Here is a 17,805-nt window from a genome sequence, read left to right as displayed (position 1 = left end):
GTTTGAGGAAAAAGATGTTGAAGCATTCTTTATTTCATTTGAGAAGATAGCTAAAGAGATCAAATGGCGGCAGGAAAACTGGACATTGTTATTACAATTCAGGTTGGTGGGTAGAGCACATGAGATTTATGCTTCACTGTCAGATGAAATGTTGGTGAACTATGATGTAGTAAAAAAGGCTATTTTGAGTGCATATGAGGTGGTTCCTGAGGCATACAGGCAGAAATTTAGGAATATGAGAAAACTGTCTGGGCAAACGTATATTGAGTTTGAAAGCGTAAAGCAAAATAATTAATGCTTGTGGGTACAGGCATTAAAAATACAGATAACATATGTAGCTCTTAGAGAATTAATTCTTTTAGAAGAACTTAAAGATTCAATTCCTTCGGTAGTGAGAGCTCATGTGGAGAAACAGAAGATTGAAGGTGAAAGGAAGGTGGGTGGTCAAGGAAGAGAAGGAGTAGGTGGAAATTCCCAGGAAGTTTTTTTCTCAGAATAAAAAGGAAGGTGCTGAGGGTAGAAATGTCATTTGAAAATTGAGGTGTTTTCATTGCAATGAAGTTGGATGCACAAAGTCAGTGTGCTGGAAATTGCAGGGAAAATCTGTTGGAATTATTGGGGTGCAGAAAATATTGGAAGTAAGAGTACTGTGGGTTCCGAGGTTCAGGTAAAGGAAAATAGAACAATGGTTTGTGTACAGGCAAAACAGGGAGAATCAGTGATAGATAAAGAAGTAGGAATGTGTTCATAATTCATCCAAGAGAATTCGGAAGAGCAGGTTACAGAAGTGTTCAGAGATTTTGTATGGGGAGGTAAAATCTTTCCATGTGTACATGGTTGAGTAGGTAAAAATATTAAAGTCTTAAGAGATACATTGGCTATTCAATCCTCAACGTTGTGAGATAGTGATATTTGTTGTTCAGAGGGAGTATTGCAAGAGCAGGTGATAATAAATGGGGTTCATGGAGATGCAAAACCTATTTCATTGTGGAAGGTAAATTTAAAGAGTATGTGGAAAACAGGCTAAGTGACTGCTGGAATAGTGGAAAAATTGCCCATTGCAGGAGTTCAATTTATTCTGGGTAATGATATAGCTGGATCACAAATGTGGGTGATGCCTATGGTAGCTGAGCAGCATGTAGAAGTTCCTTCAACAGAAGTTGCAGATATAGCATCCAGGATTGCTTCCAGATCATAGGCTCATTGGTTGAAACAAGAAAAAAATACAGGAAGGAGAGGCAGTTCAAAGGCAGGGAGAAGGTGTGGAGATTGAATTAGCTAACACTGTGTTTGATAACATTGTTCATAAAGAAAGACTGGAAAACAATTCAGCTGAAGTGTTTAGACAGTTGGTGGAATTGCAGGAAAAGGATTTGCAAATACAACATTTATATCAGACAGCTTACTCAGAAACAGAGGCAAAATGTGTCCAGAGTGTTATTACCTTAAGGGTAATATTTTAATTAGAAAATGGAAGCCGGATCATGTTTCTGCAAATGAAATCTAGAGGGAGTTATATCAGATTGTTATCCCATTTGGGTATAGAAATGAGATTCTGAGGATTGCTCATGAAATTCCAATGGGGGTACTTTGAGGAATTACAATGACAGGTGAAGCTACAAAAACATTTTTTTTGGCCTGGATTGCATAAGGATGTGGTTAAATTCTGTAGAACATGTCACACATGTCAGGTGATAGGGGAACCACAATCAGTGATTAAGCCTGTACCTTTAATTCTAATTCCAGCATTTGAAAATTCTTTTACCAGGGTCATGATTAATTGTGAAGGACCCCTCCCTAAGATGAAAAGTGAAAAATCAATATTTACTGACAATAATGGATGCATCTACCAGATTTCCTGAAGCAATACCTTTGAGAAACATTACATCAAAGATTATTGCGAAAGAGTTAACTAAATATTTTACAAGATACCTAAGGAAACACAGTCAGATCAGAATTCAAATTTTATGTCACAGCTGTTTAAAGAAGTAATGAACAGTTTGGGGATGAAACAATTTAAGTCAACAACTTATCATCCTGAGTCACAAGGCACTTTGGAAATATGGCATCAAACTCTAAAAATGATGATGAGAACGTAGCTCAGGATTATCCACAGGATTAGGATAGAGGAATCCCATTCTTATTCTTTGTTATTAGGGACACTCCTAATGCATTGACTGATTTTATTCTTTTTGAACTAGTCTATGGTCATGAGGTAAGAGGTCCACTGAAATTGATTTATGAGAAATTGGTTGGTCAAAATTCAGAAACTACTCTCCTGGATTATGTGTCAAACATCAGAGAGAGAGAGATTGGCCAGAGAGTATGAGTTGGCTAGGGCATATTTAAAGATATCACAGCAAGTGATGAAAGTGAAAGCAGACAGGAAAGCTCAGAATTTTGTTGCTGGTGAAAAAATGGGCTAGTTCCATTACCAATACTGGGTGACTCATTAAAGGCACCTTACAGGATTGAAAATAAACCAAGTGAAGTAAAGCAGATGGTGTATCATGTAAATATGTTTAAAAAGTACTTTGACAGGGAAGAAGACCAAAAGGAGGTATTAGTGGTGGTAGATAACGAGAAAGAAGTAGAAGTGCAGGACTCAGAAATTGAGTTTCCTCTAATCAAATTGGATAATGAGGCGGTACTTGAAAATTTAAATGTAATATTGAGTTACTTTTCAGGCAAGTGTCAAAGTTATTTGGAAAAGCTATGGTGGTCACACAAAGCTATTTGTGGAAATAAGTTGGGAAAGACAGATTTAGCTATACATGATGTGCCTGTAGAAGTTTCATCTTGCTAAGGCATAGCCCTTATAGATTAACTCTGGCAAAGTTATCAAAAGTGCAGAAAGAAATTAATTTCAATGCTTCAAAATGATATTTGTCTAGTTGCAGTAACTGGAGTTCGCCTATTGTACTGGTTACGAAACCGAGTGAAACACAAAGACTGTGTGTGGACTATCAAAAGGTGAATGCAGAGACAAAAGCAGTTTCATATCCTATACCAAGGTTGGAGGATTGTATTGAAAAAGTGGGGCAATCAGCATTTATCACAAAGATTGACTTGCTAAAAGGATATTGGCAAGTACTGTTATCAGAGAGGGCAAAGAAGATATCAGCTTTCATGAGGCCAAATGGACTGTATCAGTTTAAAGTGATGCCATTTGGAATGAAGAATGCATCTGCGACATTTCAAAGACTGATGAACAAAGTAATTGCAGGTCTGAGCAATTGTGCGGTTAATACTGACGACCTGACAGTTTTCAGTCAGACATGGGAGCAGCATTTACAACAACTGGAAGAATTATTTACTCAATTACAAGGAGCTAATTTGGTGATGAACTTGGCTAAAAGTGAATTTGCAAAAGTACAAGTTATATATCTAGGCCATACCATTGGATATGGTAAGGTGGCTCCGAGAGATGTGAAAGTCAAGGCTATCGTGGATTTCCCAGTGCCTACAACAAAATGAGAAGTTTTGAGATTTCTGGACATGAGTAGGTTTTATCGGAAATTTGTGCCACATTTTAGTAGTGTGGATGCTGCACTGACAACTATTAAAAAAGAACAAGGAGTTTCAATGGACACAGAAGTGTCAGAAGGTATTTGATAGTTTGAAAACTGTATTAACTATGACACCAGTTTTGGCAATACTCAATTGCGCCAAGCAATTTAAGTTGGTTGTTGACACAGGCAATAAAGGCATTGGGGCTGAACTGTTCCAAGAAGATGACACTGGAATTGAAAAATCATAGGGTATTTTTCATGGAAGTTGAATGCACAACAGAGAAGATATTAAATGATCGAAAAGGAGACTTTGGGTTTGGTGTTAGCATTGCAGCATTTTGAAGTTTATGTGGCAAAAAATTCATCAGAAACAATTAATTATACAGACTACAATCCTTTAAAGTTTCTGGACAAATTTCAAGCCAGAAGTGCAAGGCTATTCAGATGGAATCTATTAATGTAACCAATTAATCTACAGATTATACATGTCGCTGGATGAAAAAATCTGATTGCACATGCTTTATCAAGAGTTTGTAGTTTTAAAGGAAAGTTGGGCATTTAAAACTTGGACACTGAACTGAATGATTTCTGTTGATACAAAGGATTTATATATATATTATGTTACTACATGCATCTGGTAATGTCATAGTGCAAGTATACAGATAAGTATAAGAGATAGTATAAAATGGGTTAATAAAAATGAAGCTGTCTTTTTAAATTACGACGGTTCATTTTCAATACGAAGGGAGATGTCAGGAAGATATGATAATTCTCAGAATGTTATTGGAATTTATTGTAAAATAGAGTAATAGCAAGATGTATCTATGTGTCTTTATGGCCAGGATTTTTCGCTGAGTGTAAAATGATGCATGATGACGTCTGGCGAGCATCCCTATTTCATCGCGCACTTGTGTGATATTTCGGTAAGAGGGAGTGTGCCTAGCAACAATTAAAAGGCCCATTATGGCTATTAACAATCCAGTTGATTGTTACCCGACAGCCTCCACCCACCCCTGTCGAGCCCGCCAGATGAGGGCAAAATTCTGCCCGATGTGTCTGTCTGTGTAAGACTTAATTGGCAGCTAGTCTGGGTGCTTTAATGTAAGAAGAGAAGTTAGGTTTGAAATGTTAATCAGGTAAACATGGGAAAGTTTAGAAACACAGGTGTCAAGGGAACATTTTGCATTTTTAAATAAACCAGACTAGATTGTTTTCAAAGGAGAGACGAAATCTGTCACCTACTGTTAGAAACAGTGTGTTTATTTTTCCCAAAGATTACTGGTAAAACGTAGCACTACGAGATGTTATTATTATCAGGAAGACAAAGTCCAAAGACATAATGAAATGATGGGCATTTGCATTCAAAGAGGAAAATATGTATTAAGAAGTGAAGGCTGTGTGTAAGGGAAGGCATTTTAAGATCTTACAAGTGTGAAAAAGCCTTCAGCATCTATGCCTTCAAAGGACTGAAGTTAAGAAAACTCACTTTGAATTTGACTTGTTCAGGGTATCATTTTTCTTTGCCTGGGTCTTTTAAAACCTATGTGTCTTACTGTTGCCTTAACAAAAGTGTAACTGGGAGTTAAATTGATTAGGGGAATTTAGAAGTTATCATAATAGTAATTTGTGGATCTTTGGATGTATTTAAAAATCATTTCCCTTATTAATAAATGTTTAATCTAGTTGTGTAAAACCTATAAAACTTGGTGGGCTTATTTCTGTTGAATTCAAGGCACGCATCTCGAAATTCATGCAAACTGTAAAACAAGTTCCCGAGCGCAGGAGGTTGTTGAATCTTTTCGGCACTGGGCCCATGTGCACCACACCACATCATGGGAGCTCACACTCTCGGCTACCTCCTCCCACACACGTTTGGTCAGGTGGGGGGGGCCTCCGCCTCCCATCCCTTGGAATCAGGGCCTCCCGCCGCGCTGCCACCTCCTCCAGGGGGGCAGCTAGACACTCATCTGAGAACCGAGGGGCACACTGCCCCATGCTGCCCTACCCTCTGGCCTGGCCTGCTCCACTGCCCTACCCTCCGGCCTGGCCCGCTCCACTGGCCTACCCTCCAGACTTGCCAACAAAAGCCCTCTGGTGAGCCCTTCTACTGGCCATTGTGAGCAGCCTTGCAAAGGCTACTGGGCCTCCATTTAAACAGGCCGCTGAATCCAATTTCACTATTGGTCTGCGACCTTTCCCTCTTGATGTGTGTCAGCTTGTCCTTACCAAATAGAGATGGAGAGAATGTAAGCAGGATGTCTGCCAGGCCAGATGCTAAGTGTGCCTGGCATGTGTGGGTGGTGAGTGGTCCCATGAACAGGATGAGAACAATGAAGCTTTGCCTGAGAGAGTCAATGGTGATGTCCCTTGAACTGGCAGTGAGTGAGGGCCTTGTGGATGTGTGATGGATTTTGAGCGTGTGAGTTGAGAGTGATGAGAAGAGTGACTTACCCTAATGGAACAGGGGAAATCATTGATGCTCTTGCAGCACTGGGTGGCTGTCCTCTTTTGCAGGGCATTGGCGCTGACCACCACACATCTAACGCCTCCCAAGCTGGATTGATGATGCTGCTGCCCATCTTGCATCCAGAGCGAGGGTAGAGAATATCATGGCAGGCCTCCACTGCGTCCAAAAGACGCAGAAGGGCCGTGTCATTGAACCAGGGGGCTACTGTCTTTTTGTCTTTCAGGCCCATGTCTTCTTTGCAGCAGAAGCACTGAGAGGTGTGCGTGCGGCTGCACTTTAAATATGGCGTCTGGTGTGATGAAGCAGTGACGTGATGACGTGGTGGGACAATGAGAGCCAGCCCACCATGGAAAAGGTGTGCTTTCCAGCAATGCCCGGTTAATGCGACGGGTTTGGGACGAAACTGTGTGAAAAGCCGCCATTGTGGCCGGCAGGTAAAACATTTTACCCACCCACTACTGCACTTAGTGCAAATCTGGGGAGATTCCACCCCTACACACACATTGCATGTGGGCTAACTAGGGGCAGTGTGGGACTCCCGCCCGACTGCCCACACCAGCTGTATTATAGTGTAGGCAGCATATTATTGGGTCAATTGTCTTGTTAACAAGCTCAGTTGACTCTTGATTATTGATTTAAATATGGTGGGCGGGTTGCTGATTTTGGTGCCCACCCATCCCCCCGTATTATGGGGGTAAGATGGGTGGGAAGGTGTTGGGTTGGCACCCACCCTATTTCACATGCCCCCCCCCCACCAAAAACATGCCTGGTGGGGGCATGTAAAATCCAGCCCAGTGGTATATTGTAATCAAATTGTTATACTGCCCTCTCTGCTGATGCCTCACATTTGGCTGAAAGTTAATAGAATAAGCAATAAGAATAAAGCAAATGTCTTTCTTTCCATGATGGGACCAGATGCCTTTGATGCGGTGTATAACCAGTGTTGTCTGAGAGACCCCAGAACCGTGGAATACACTGAGATAAATGAGATTCTAGACCCCTATTATGGCATGACTTAAAAAATAGCAATCCGCTGAGAGTTGCATTCTGTCAAAGGAAACAATTGTCAAATGAGACAGTAGCACAGTACATCATTGAGTGAACAAAACACTCTCACAACTGTGGGTTTGGCATGAACTTGGAAATCAACATTAGAGGCACTTCATATGAGGCCTAAAGAGTAATAAAATCCAAGCCAAGTTTTTGAGTAAAGGCAATAAGCTGATGGGGAAGGGGGCCTGTGATGAGGCCACAGCCATTGAAATGGCAGAAAGAGATCATCACAATTTGCAAGGAAATTATTTTCCTGAGCCAGCAGTGGAGGTCCATTGGATTTCAGTGGGATCAGGGCCACAGCAACTGTTATGGTTCCCTTAGAGACCAATAATGTTTAAAATGAAATTCAAACTTCCAGTTAATGGCTAAAAAAGATGATGCAACAAGATTTCATGTTTTAAGATTTTTACTGTAACACATGATTAAAAGCATCATAAACTAAACACCATTTTTGTAGGCAGCTTATACTTTAAACTACAGAAAGGTACATTCTCCCTCTATACTTTCACATATCGCACTCTCTATAAAAGTAGAGTCATTATTACAAATTGTCCATAGTTGCTCTCAGCTTCCAATGGGTTCATATTTCCCTATTTCACTGAGTAGTAACTTTCAATGACTGCTTCCCTTAGTTTTTGGAGAATTTTCTGAACATGCTATCAGCAGTAAAACCTGTCCCGGTGGTCCTTCTTCATTGGTCATGCCAGGACAGATCTCATGGAATCCTTTGATGGTTGCAGGATACATCTCTTTGACTAGAGATTATCTCTCTCCCACATCCGGTTGTGGTAGTTCCAAAGCCAAGCAACCTCTTCTCTCTCTGCTGACCACACAAACCTGCTGTCTGTGATATTCATTGATTTGTATGGAAGCCTGTAACCTAACATCAAACGTGGCTTCCTCTGCGCTTTTCACCACGGTAACAGTAACCCTGCATTCAGACAGGAATGCTGATTAGTTATCCTTGATCCCAATTCTTTTTCATCTTAGAAGTAGATGGACAGTTTACCCCACAAATGTTTACAAGCCGATACTTTCCACACCTTTCTGAGACTTTGGGAAACTCAAAGCCTACTCATTGCAAACACAGACTGCTGCCGTTGTCTCCAAGTGTAAATAACTTGCATTTCTTTCCAAGTAAAACACTACAAGCTTTCCTTTGATTGCTAACAATCAAACTACCATGGCTTACTGTTAGGCAGACTTCAGAACAGGTCATATGACCCTCTTCATTTTACCTTATTTTAAAGGCATAGACCCAAAACATAACAACCTCACGAGTCTCAGCTGGGGTCGGAAAGCAAAGACAGTCCTGGGGCCATGTGACCATAACATGATAGAATTCTTCATTAGGATGGAAAGTGAAATTGTCACCAAAACTAGGGTCCTTAACCTAAGCAAAGGAAACTGCAAAGGAATGAGATGTGAGTTGGCTATGATAGACTGGGGACGTCATTAAAAGGCTTGCTGGTGGATAGGCAATGGCTAATATTTAAGGAACGAATGTCTGCATTGCAGCAGTTATACCTTCCTTTCTGGCACAAAAACACAGTGGGAAAAGTGGTCCAACCATTGTTAACAAAATAAATTAAGGATAGTATTAGATCCAAAGAGGAATCATATAAAGTTGCTAGAAAAAGTAGCAAGCCTAAGGATTGGGAGCAGTTTAGAATTTAGCAAAGGAGGACCAAGAGATCGATTGAGAGGGGAAAAATAGAGTATGAAAGTAAATTTGCAAGCAACATAAAAGCGGATGGTAAAAGCTTCTATAAATATGTAAAAAGAAAACGATTAGTGAAGACACAATCTGAAATGGGGGATTTTATAATAGAAAACAAAGAAATGGCAGAGCAATTAAACAATTATTTTAATTCTGTCTTCATGGAGGAAGACAAATAACTTCCTAGAAATACTAGTGAACCAAGGGCCTAGTCAGAAGGAGAAATTGAAGGAAATTAGTATTACCAAAAAAATGGTGCTGGAGAAATTAATGGGACTGAAAGCCAATAAATCCCCAGGGCCTGATAATCTACATCCCAGGACACTAAAGTAGGTGGTTATGGAAAATGTGGATGTGTTTGATGTCATCTTCCAAAATTCTGTAAATTCTGGAACAGTCCTGGCAGATTGGAGGATGGCAAATTCAACCCCACTATTTAAAAAAGGAGGGAGGGAGAAAACAGTGAATTACAGGCCAATTAACCTAACATCAGTCATAGGAAAAATACTAGAGTCTATTATAAAGGATGTGATAACAGGGCACTTAGAAATTATCAATGGGATTAGACAAAGTCAGCATGGATTTATGAAAGGGAAATCATGTTTGACAAACCTACCGGAGATGTAGCTAGCTGAATAGATAAGGGAGAACCAATGGATGTGGTGTGTTTGGATTTTCAGAAAGCTTTTGATAAAGTCCCACATAAGAGGTTGGTATGCAAAATTATAGCACATAGGATTGGGGGTTATATATTGGCATGGGTTGAGAATTGGTTAGCAGACAGGAAACAGAGTAGGAATAAATGGGCCTTTTTTGGAATGGCAGACGGTGACTAGTGGGGTACCGCCTCAACTATTCACAATATATATCAATGATTTGGATGAGGGAACCAAAAGTAATATTTCCAAGTTTGCTGATTACATGAGACTTAGTGGGAATGTGAGTGGTGAGGAGGATGTTAAGAGGCTTCATGGCAATTTAGACAGGTTGAGTGACTGGGCAAATACATGGCAGATGCAGTATAACGTGGATAATTGTGAAGGCATCCACTTTGGTAGGAACAACAGAATGGCAGAGTATTATTTAAATGGTGATAGATTGGGAAATGTTGATGTACAAAGGGACCTGGGTGCCCTTGTGCATCAATCACTGAAAGCAAGCATGCAGGTGCAACAAATAGCTAAGAAGGTAAATGGTATGTTGGCCTTCATTACGAGAGGACTTGAGTACAGGAGCAAGGACGTCTTACTGCAGTTGTAGAAGGCTTTGGTGAGACCACACCCAGAGTACTGTGTGTAGTTTTGATCTCCTTACCTAAGAACAAACACACTTGCTATAGAGGGAGTACAGCGAAGGTTCACCTGACTGATTCCTGGGATGACAGGATTGTCGTTATCAGGAGATTTTGGGTCAACTAGGCCTGTATTCACTGGAGTTTAGAAGAATGAGAGGGGATCTCATTGAAACGTATAATTTTTTAAAAAATCATTCATGGGATGTGGGCTTCACTGGCTGGTCCAGAATTTATTGCCCATCCCTAGTTGCCCTTGAGAAGGTGGTAGCAAGCAGGATGACAGGGATGGACAGATTGAATGCAGGGATGATGTTACCTCTGGCTAGGGAGTCTAGAACAAGGGGCTACATTCTCAGGATGCAGGTAGGCATTTAGGACTGAGATGAGGAAAAACCTCTTCATTTAGGTGAACCTGTAGAATTCTCTACCACAGAAGGCTGTGGAGGCCAAGTCACTGAATATATTTAAGAAAGAAATAGATAAATTTCTGGACTCTAAAGGCGTCAAGGGGTATGGGGAGAGCGCGGGAGCACGGCATTGGAACCGTGATCATACTGAATGGCAGAGCAGGCTCGAAGGGCCAAATGACTTACTCCTGCTTCTATTTTGTTTGTTTCTACCATGTAGTTGGGGCCAGAAAACAAGACAGTCCTGGGTCTGTGTGCACAATGCTGCAAGGAGTGGGGAGGGAGGGGGAGGGCCTGTCCATTTTGTGTCAGTCGTGCACAACATGGTGTTCAGGGCATGGTCAGTCCCTTGCATATTTGAGTCCTGGGGGTTAGTGGCTTGGTACTGGGTGGCAGATGGCACAGTCACCATCAAGGGAGGCATTGGCAGCCTGTAAATGAGAAACTAGTAATGAAAAGGGGGCATGCAATGGACTCATGGGGGCCCTCGGTAGGTCACTGTGCATCGGGCCTCAAGTTGGGGAGTGGTCAGGTCGACATGGGCCATTGGAATATCAACAGAAAGCGGTTCAGGGAAGCTGAGGGATATGAACTAGAGTTATGATTGGCATCAGGATTAGAGGGGGAGGAAGGCGAGTGATTGGAAGAAGGCAAACATGCACATGCTGCTCTTCCAGGATGATAGGAGAGTCTTGGATGATCACAGGAGTGGGGGTTGGAAGCTGATGTCACAGTAGAGCAGGAGCAGCATCACTATGCCAGCCGATGGAATGACGCAGTTGAAAAATAACCTCAGAAAAAAATCGCCAGAGGAGGGGCCTGAGGGCTTATGGGAGGGGTCGATTATTGAAGCTTTTGGCCGATTGAAGGGGCACTCTGATAATTTCTCCTTCAGGACATGGAGAGCATGGCTCAGCTGAGACACAGGAAGATTCAAATGCCAAACGCTCTCAAGTCATAATTACAATTTCAAAGAGCTGAAAGCCCGCTGTGAGGCGCGATGTTTAATTTACCCCACGCGGCCAAATCCAATTTCTCTTCACACCCCCACCCCAGTCCTGCTCTAAGAGGTACACACATTTGCATTTTCAGGAACAAACCACCTCCCCCCCTCAACCCCCTTCTCCCTCCAAAATTCCATGGCCACCTTCTCCAAGCCCTGCTTGAAGGACCGAGTGAAACAAGCTTGCTGGCCCGACATTCAGACGGCCAGATGCAGCTATAAACACGTTGTGTTTAGCCCATCTCCCTTCCCCTCTCCCCCACACCAAGTCCCCAAATCAGACCCACTTTTACAGGGGTTAAACTCGGACTCAAGCTCAGCCACCTGCAGAAGTGCCCTTTTCCAAACTGCAACCCTGTCCCTGCATTTCCCACGCCCCCCCTACCCCCCCAAAAGATCAGCTAATCCGTGGGAATAATTATTCCAAAATGCTACTTCGAAGGATCAATGATGCTGCCAGGAAATTCCTGCGGAAGAGCTAGCTCCCAGCAATTAGTGATGCAAATACTTTACTTCATTCTCTCACACAAGAACAGCCTCCAAGGAGAAATCAAATGGAGGTCTAGGGGCCTTGCCTGCTGCCTCAGTGCTGTATTTTAAATTCTAGAAATTATTTGAATTCACCTGCAGGAAACTTTCATCTCCAAGGTTCAAATGGGACTCTATCCCACCCTAATTCTGATTGGTTGTCAGCTCCCTGTGCATCACATGCCACTGAACATTGGCTTTAAAAGGCTGGCTGCATTGAGATGAGTTCATTTCTGCTTTCTCCAAGTGAACACCAGATCAGGTAAGACGATGCCATTCCATTTCTTCGTTGAGAGTTGCTGCAAAGATGGAAACTGGCAATTTAATCGTTTGAATGAATGGTCAGTACAGCGAGGCCGATACAAAGACTGAATTTATTCCCTACGACGTTCAGGCGATTCTCTTGAAATTTCTCATGCAGGTATACTATCCAAAATATGGTTGCCACACTGTCCTCTTCCTTTCATGATAGGGGGGCCCACAGAATTGTCTCAATCAAACAGGGCATAAAGGTTAAAAGCAAAATACTGTGGATGCTGCAAATCTGAAACAAAAACAGAAAATGCTGGAAAATCTCGGCAGGTCTAACAGCATCTGTGGAGAGAAAAACAGAATTAATTCTTCCAGTTTCAGAGCTCTGAAGAAGAGTCATATGGGCTCAGGACATAAAGGAATTTCACAGCAAGACGCCCCATTCCACGAAGATGTACAAGGTGTGGTGGATTCAGGCAAGCAAAGGCAGATCTGCTGATTATGATGGTATATCTCAAGGGAGCTGAGAATATTTATTTCAAAATGCAGATCATCTGCTTGGTGGCAATGGAAACGTTGATAGCTTGTGAAATTGGGAATTGCTTCTGAGAAGTAGATTAATTATTGCTCTTGTGTTCGCAGACTCCCCTGAGGTTGTAAGAGCGAAAAGGGAGCAGGGCAGGCTCCTGCTGCCTCGTGTTGTGGATAGCAGTGAGGAGCAGAGCTGTGATGAAGTCCTTGGCCTGAGCCACTGGTGGGGTCAGGGTAGGTCCTCTCCATCAGCAGCTCAGTTTGTTTCATCACCTTACAGTTAACTTTAGGCAGAATCGTCCCAGATTTGCACTAAGTGCTGTTGTGGACGGGTAAAATGGCATTTTATCTGTCGGCCACAATCGCGGCTTTTCAAACCATATCATCCCAAACCTAATGCATTATTTATGCATTTCCAGGATACACACTGTTTCGATGGTGGGCAGTCTCTGATTTGCCTGCCACCCTGCCACCTCACAGCTTCATCACGCCAGGCACCACATTTAAGGTGCAACCACACTTAGTGCTTCCAGGCCAGGACTGCAGCAAAGAGCACACGGTCCTGAAAGGCAAAAAGACTGCAGCCCTCAAGTGCCTTTTGGATGCCATGGAGGCTGCTGTGATGTCCTCTAGCCCCTCTCTGGCCGCAGGAGGGGCAATTACCACGCTGGCTTGGGAGGCAATGGTAGTGGTGATCAGTGCCAGTGCTGCACAGAAGAGGTTGGCCATCCAATGCAGATAGAGGATGAATGATCTCATCCGTGCAGCCAAAGTTTGGCAACCATCTCATCACTCTAAACTCACACACTCAAGTCCACCACACATTGACTGGCATCTCACTCACTGCCAGCTCAAGGGACATCAGCATCCATTCTCACACACACACCCTCACATCTCCATCTGACCTCATCTCCTCTGGAGACCGCCTCCTCAGCCCTCACCCTCTTGAGGCCACTTGCACAGATCAATATGTGTCCAACACACACCCTGGGATATCCTCCTTCCCCAGTACAGCCCTCGTCCTGCAGTCTTTTCCCTTGCCTGAGGCCACTTCTCCCCCTTCCCCAAGCAAGACCCTGATCTGCAGCCATTGAAAGGGCTGATCTGGTGGGTAGAGACCTGCCGTGATTCCCCCTAAAAGTGATGCGGTGCTGTCTGTGAAACCTGGCGCTGATGACCTTTTTTAAAATTCATTCATGTATGTGGAAGTCGCTGGCTGGGCCAGCATTTATTGCCCATTCCTAGCTGCCCTTGAGAAGGTGGTGGTGAGCTGCCTTCTTGAACCGCTGCAGTCCATGTGGTGTAGGTACATCCACAGTGCTGTTAGGGAGGGAGTTCCATGATTTTGACCCAGCGCTATTGAAGGAAAAATGATAAATTTCCAAGCCAGGATGGTGAGTGACCTGGAGGGGAACTTCCAGATGGAGGTGTTCCCATCTATCCGCTGCCCTTGTCCTTCTAGATGGTAGAGGTCGAGGGTTTGGAAGATGCTGTCTAAGGAGCCTTGGTGAATTCCTGCCATGCATCTTGTAGATGATACACACTGCTGCTACTGTGCGTCGGTGATGGAGGGAGTGAATGGTTTGTAGATGGGGTACCAATCAAGTGGGCTGCTTTGTCCTGGATGGTGTCAAGCTTCTTGAGTATTGTGGGAGCTGCACTTATCCCAGCAGGTGGAGAGTATTCCGTCACACTCCTAAGTTGTGCCTTGTAGATGGTGGAGCGGCTTTGGGGAGTCAGAAGGTGAGTTACTCGTCGCATGATTCCTAGTCTCCGATCTGCTTTCTGTAGCCACAGTATTTATATGGCTAGTCCAGTTCAGCTTCTGGTCAATGGTAACCTCTAGATGTTGATGGTGGGGGATTCAGTGATAGTAATGCCATGGAACACCAAGGAGCGATGGCTATATTCTCTCTTGTTGGAGATGGTCATTGCCTGGCACTTGTGTGGCACGAATGTTACTTGCCACTTGTCAGCCCAAGCCTGGATATTGCCCAGGTCTTGCTGCATTTGGACATGGACTGCTTCTGTATCTGAGCAGTCACGAATGGTGCTGAGTATTGTGCAATGATCAACAAACATCCCCACTTCTGACCTTATGATGGAAGGAAGGTCATTGCTGAAGCACTTGAAGATGATTGGGCCTAGGACACTACTCTGAGGAACTCCTGCAGTGATGTCCTGGAGCTGAGATGACTGACCTCCAATAACCACAACTATTTTCCTTTGTGCTAGGTATGACCTCAACCAGTGGAGAGTTTTGCCCCTGATTCCCATTGACTCCAGTTTTGCTAGGGCTCCTTGATGCCACACTTGGTCAAATGCGGCCTTGATGTCAAGGTCAGTCACTCTCACCTCACCTTGGGAGTTCAGCTCTTTTGTCCATGTTTGAACCAAGGCTGTAATGAGGTCATGAGCTGAGTGGCCCTGGTGGAACCCTAACTGGGCATCAGTGAGCAGGTTATTGCTAAGCAAGTGCTGCTTGATAGCACTATTGATGACCCCTTCCATTACTTTACTGATCATGGAGAGTAGACAGATGGGGCGGTAATTGGCTGGGTTGGATTTGTCCTGCTTTTTGTGTACAGGACATACCTGGGCAATTTTCCACATAGCCTGGTAGATGCCAGTACTGTAGCTGTACTGGACAGCTTTACTAGGGTCGCAAAATTTTAGAGCACAAGCCTTCAGTGCTATTGCCGGAATATTGTTAGGGCCCATAGCCTTTGCAGTATCCAGTTACAGATTGTAAAAACAAAAATACCTGGAAAAACTCAGCAGGTCTGGCAGCATCTGTGGAGAGGAGCACAGTTAACATTTCGACTCCGAATGACACTTAAACAGAACTAAGTAAAAATAGAAAAGGGGTAAAATATAAGTTGGTTTAAGGGGGTGGGTGGGTCAAGAAGAGCTGGATAGAGGGCCAGTGATGGGTGGAGATAACCAAAAGATGTCACAGACAAAAGGACAAAGAGGTGTTGAAGGTGGTGATATTATTTAAGGTATGTGCTAATTAAAGGTAGAAAGCAGGATGAGCAGATAGCCCTAGTGGGGGTGGGGTGGGGGAAATGCATGGAAATAGGCTAAAAGGTAGAGATAAAACAATGGATGGAAATACATTTAAAAATAATGGAAATGGGTGGGAAAAGAAAAATTTATATAAATTATTGGAAAAAACAAAAAGGAGGGGGAAAATCAGAAAGGGGGTGGGGATGGTGGAGAGATTCATGATCTAAAATTGTTGAACTCAATATTCAGTCTGGAAGGCTGTAAAGTGCCTAGTCGGAAGATGAGGTGCTGTTCCTCCAGTTTGCGTTGAGCTTCACTGGAACAATGCAGCAAGCCAAGGACGGACATGTGGGCATGAGAGCAGGGTGGAGTGTTGAAATGGCAAGCGACAGGGAGGTCTGGGTAACGCTTGTGAACAGACTGAAGGTGTTCTGCAAAGTGGTCACCCAGTCTGCGTTTGGTCTCTCCAATGTAGAGGAAACTGCATTGGGAGCAACGAATGCAGTAGGCTAAGTTGAGGGAAGTGCAAGTGAAATGCTGCTTCACTTGAAAGGAGTGTTTGGGCCCTTAAGCAATGAGGAGAGGGGAAGTAAAGGGACAGGTGTTGCACCTTCTGTGGTTGCATGGGAAGGTGCCGTGGGAGGGAGTTGAGGTGTAGGGGGTGATGGAGGAGTGGACCAGGGTGTCCCAGAGGGAAGGATCCCTGCGGAATGCCAACAGGGGGGGTTGAAGGGAAGATGTGTTTGGTGGTGGCATCATGCTGGAGTTGGCAGAAATGGCGGAGGATGATCCTTTGAATGCAGAGGCTGGTGGGGTGATAAGTGAGGACAAGGGGGATTCTATCATCTTTCTGGGAGGGAGAAGAAGGACTGAGGGCGGATGCGCGGGAGATGGGCTGGACACGGTTGCGGGCCCTGTCAACCACCGTGAGTGGAAAAGCTCGGTTAAGGAAGAAGGAAGACATGTCAGAGGAACTGTTTTTGAAAGTGGCAACATCAGAACAGATGCCACGGAGGCGAAGGAACTGAGAGAATGGGATGGAGTCCTTACAGGAAGCGGGGTGCGAGGAGCTGTGTCGAGGTAGCTGTGAGAGTCAGTAGGTTTGTAATGGATTTATTAATTTTGCTTCCAATTTCCAGCGCTCCATCATTTTCACATGATCCATCTCTGACACTTCCCTTCCCTTCCTTGACCTCTCCGTCTCAATTCTGGTGATAGACTGTCCGCCAATATCCAAACTGGTGGAAGAGCACCTCATCTTCCGACTAGGCACTTTACAGCCTTCTGGACTGAATATTGAGTTCAACAATTTTAGATCATGAACTCTCTCCTCCATCCCCACGCCTTTCCGATTTTCCCCTTCCTTTTTGTTTTTTCCAATAACTTATATAGATTTTTCTTTTCCCACCTACTTCCATTATTTTTAAGTGTATTTCCATCCATTGTTTTATCTCTACCTTTTAGCCTATTTTGATTCATTCACTCCACCCCACCCCCACTAGAGCTATCTGTACCTTGCTCATCCTGCTTTCAACCCTTAATTAGCACATTCCTTTAGATAATATCACCACCTTCAACACCTCTTTATCCTTTTGTCTGTGACATCTTTTGATTATTTCCACCTATCACTGGCCCACTATCCAGCTCTTCTTGTCCTACCCCCGCTCCCCTGCACAACCCTCCCCCCCCTCCCCAAACCAACTTATATTTCACCTCTTTTCTATTTTTACTTAGTTTTGTTGAAGGGTCATTCAGACTTGGAACGTTATCTGTCCCCCTCTCCGCAGATGCTGCCAGACCTGCTGAGTTTTTCCAGGTATTTTTGTTTTTGTTTTGGATTTCCAGCGTCCGCGGTTTTTTGCTTTTATCTTAGGTTACAGATTGTGTTTGAGAACAATTCTGCTGCTACTGATGGTCCAAAGCGCCTCATGGATGCCCAGTCTTGAGTTGCGAGATCTGTTCGAAATCTATCCTACTTGGAACGGTGGTAGTGCCACACAACATGATGGAGGGTATCCTCAATGTG

This window comes from Carcharodon carcharias, chromosome 5 (genome assembly GCF_017639515.1).
Source record: "Carcharodon carcharias isolate sCarCar2 chromosome 5, sCarCar2.pri, whole genome shotgun sequence".
NCBI lineage: Eukaryota > Metazoa > Chordata > Chondrichthyes > Lamniformes > Lamnidae > Carcharodon > Carcharodon carcharias.
This window is presented reverse-complemented; position numbering follows the sequence as displayed.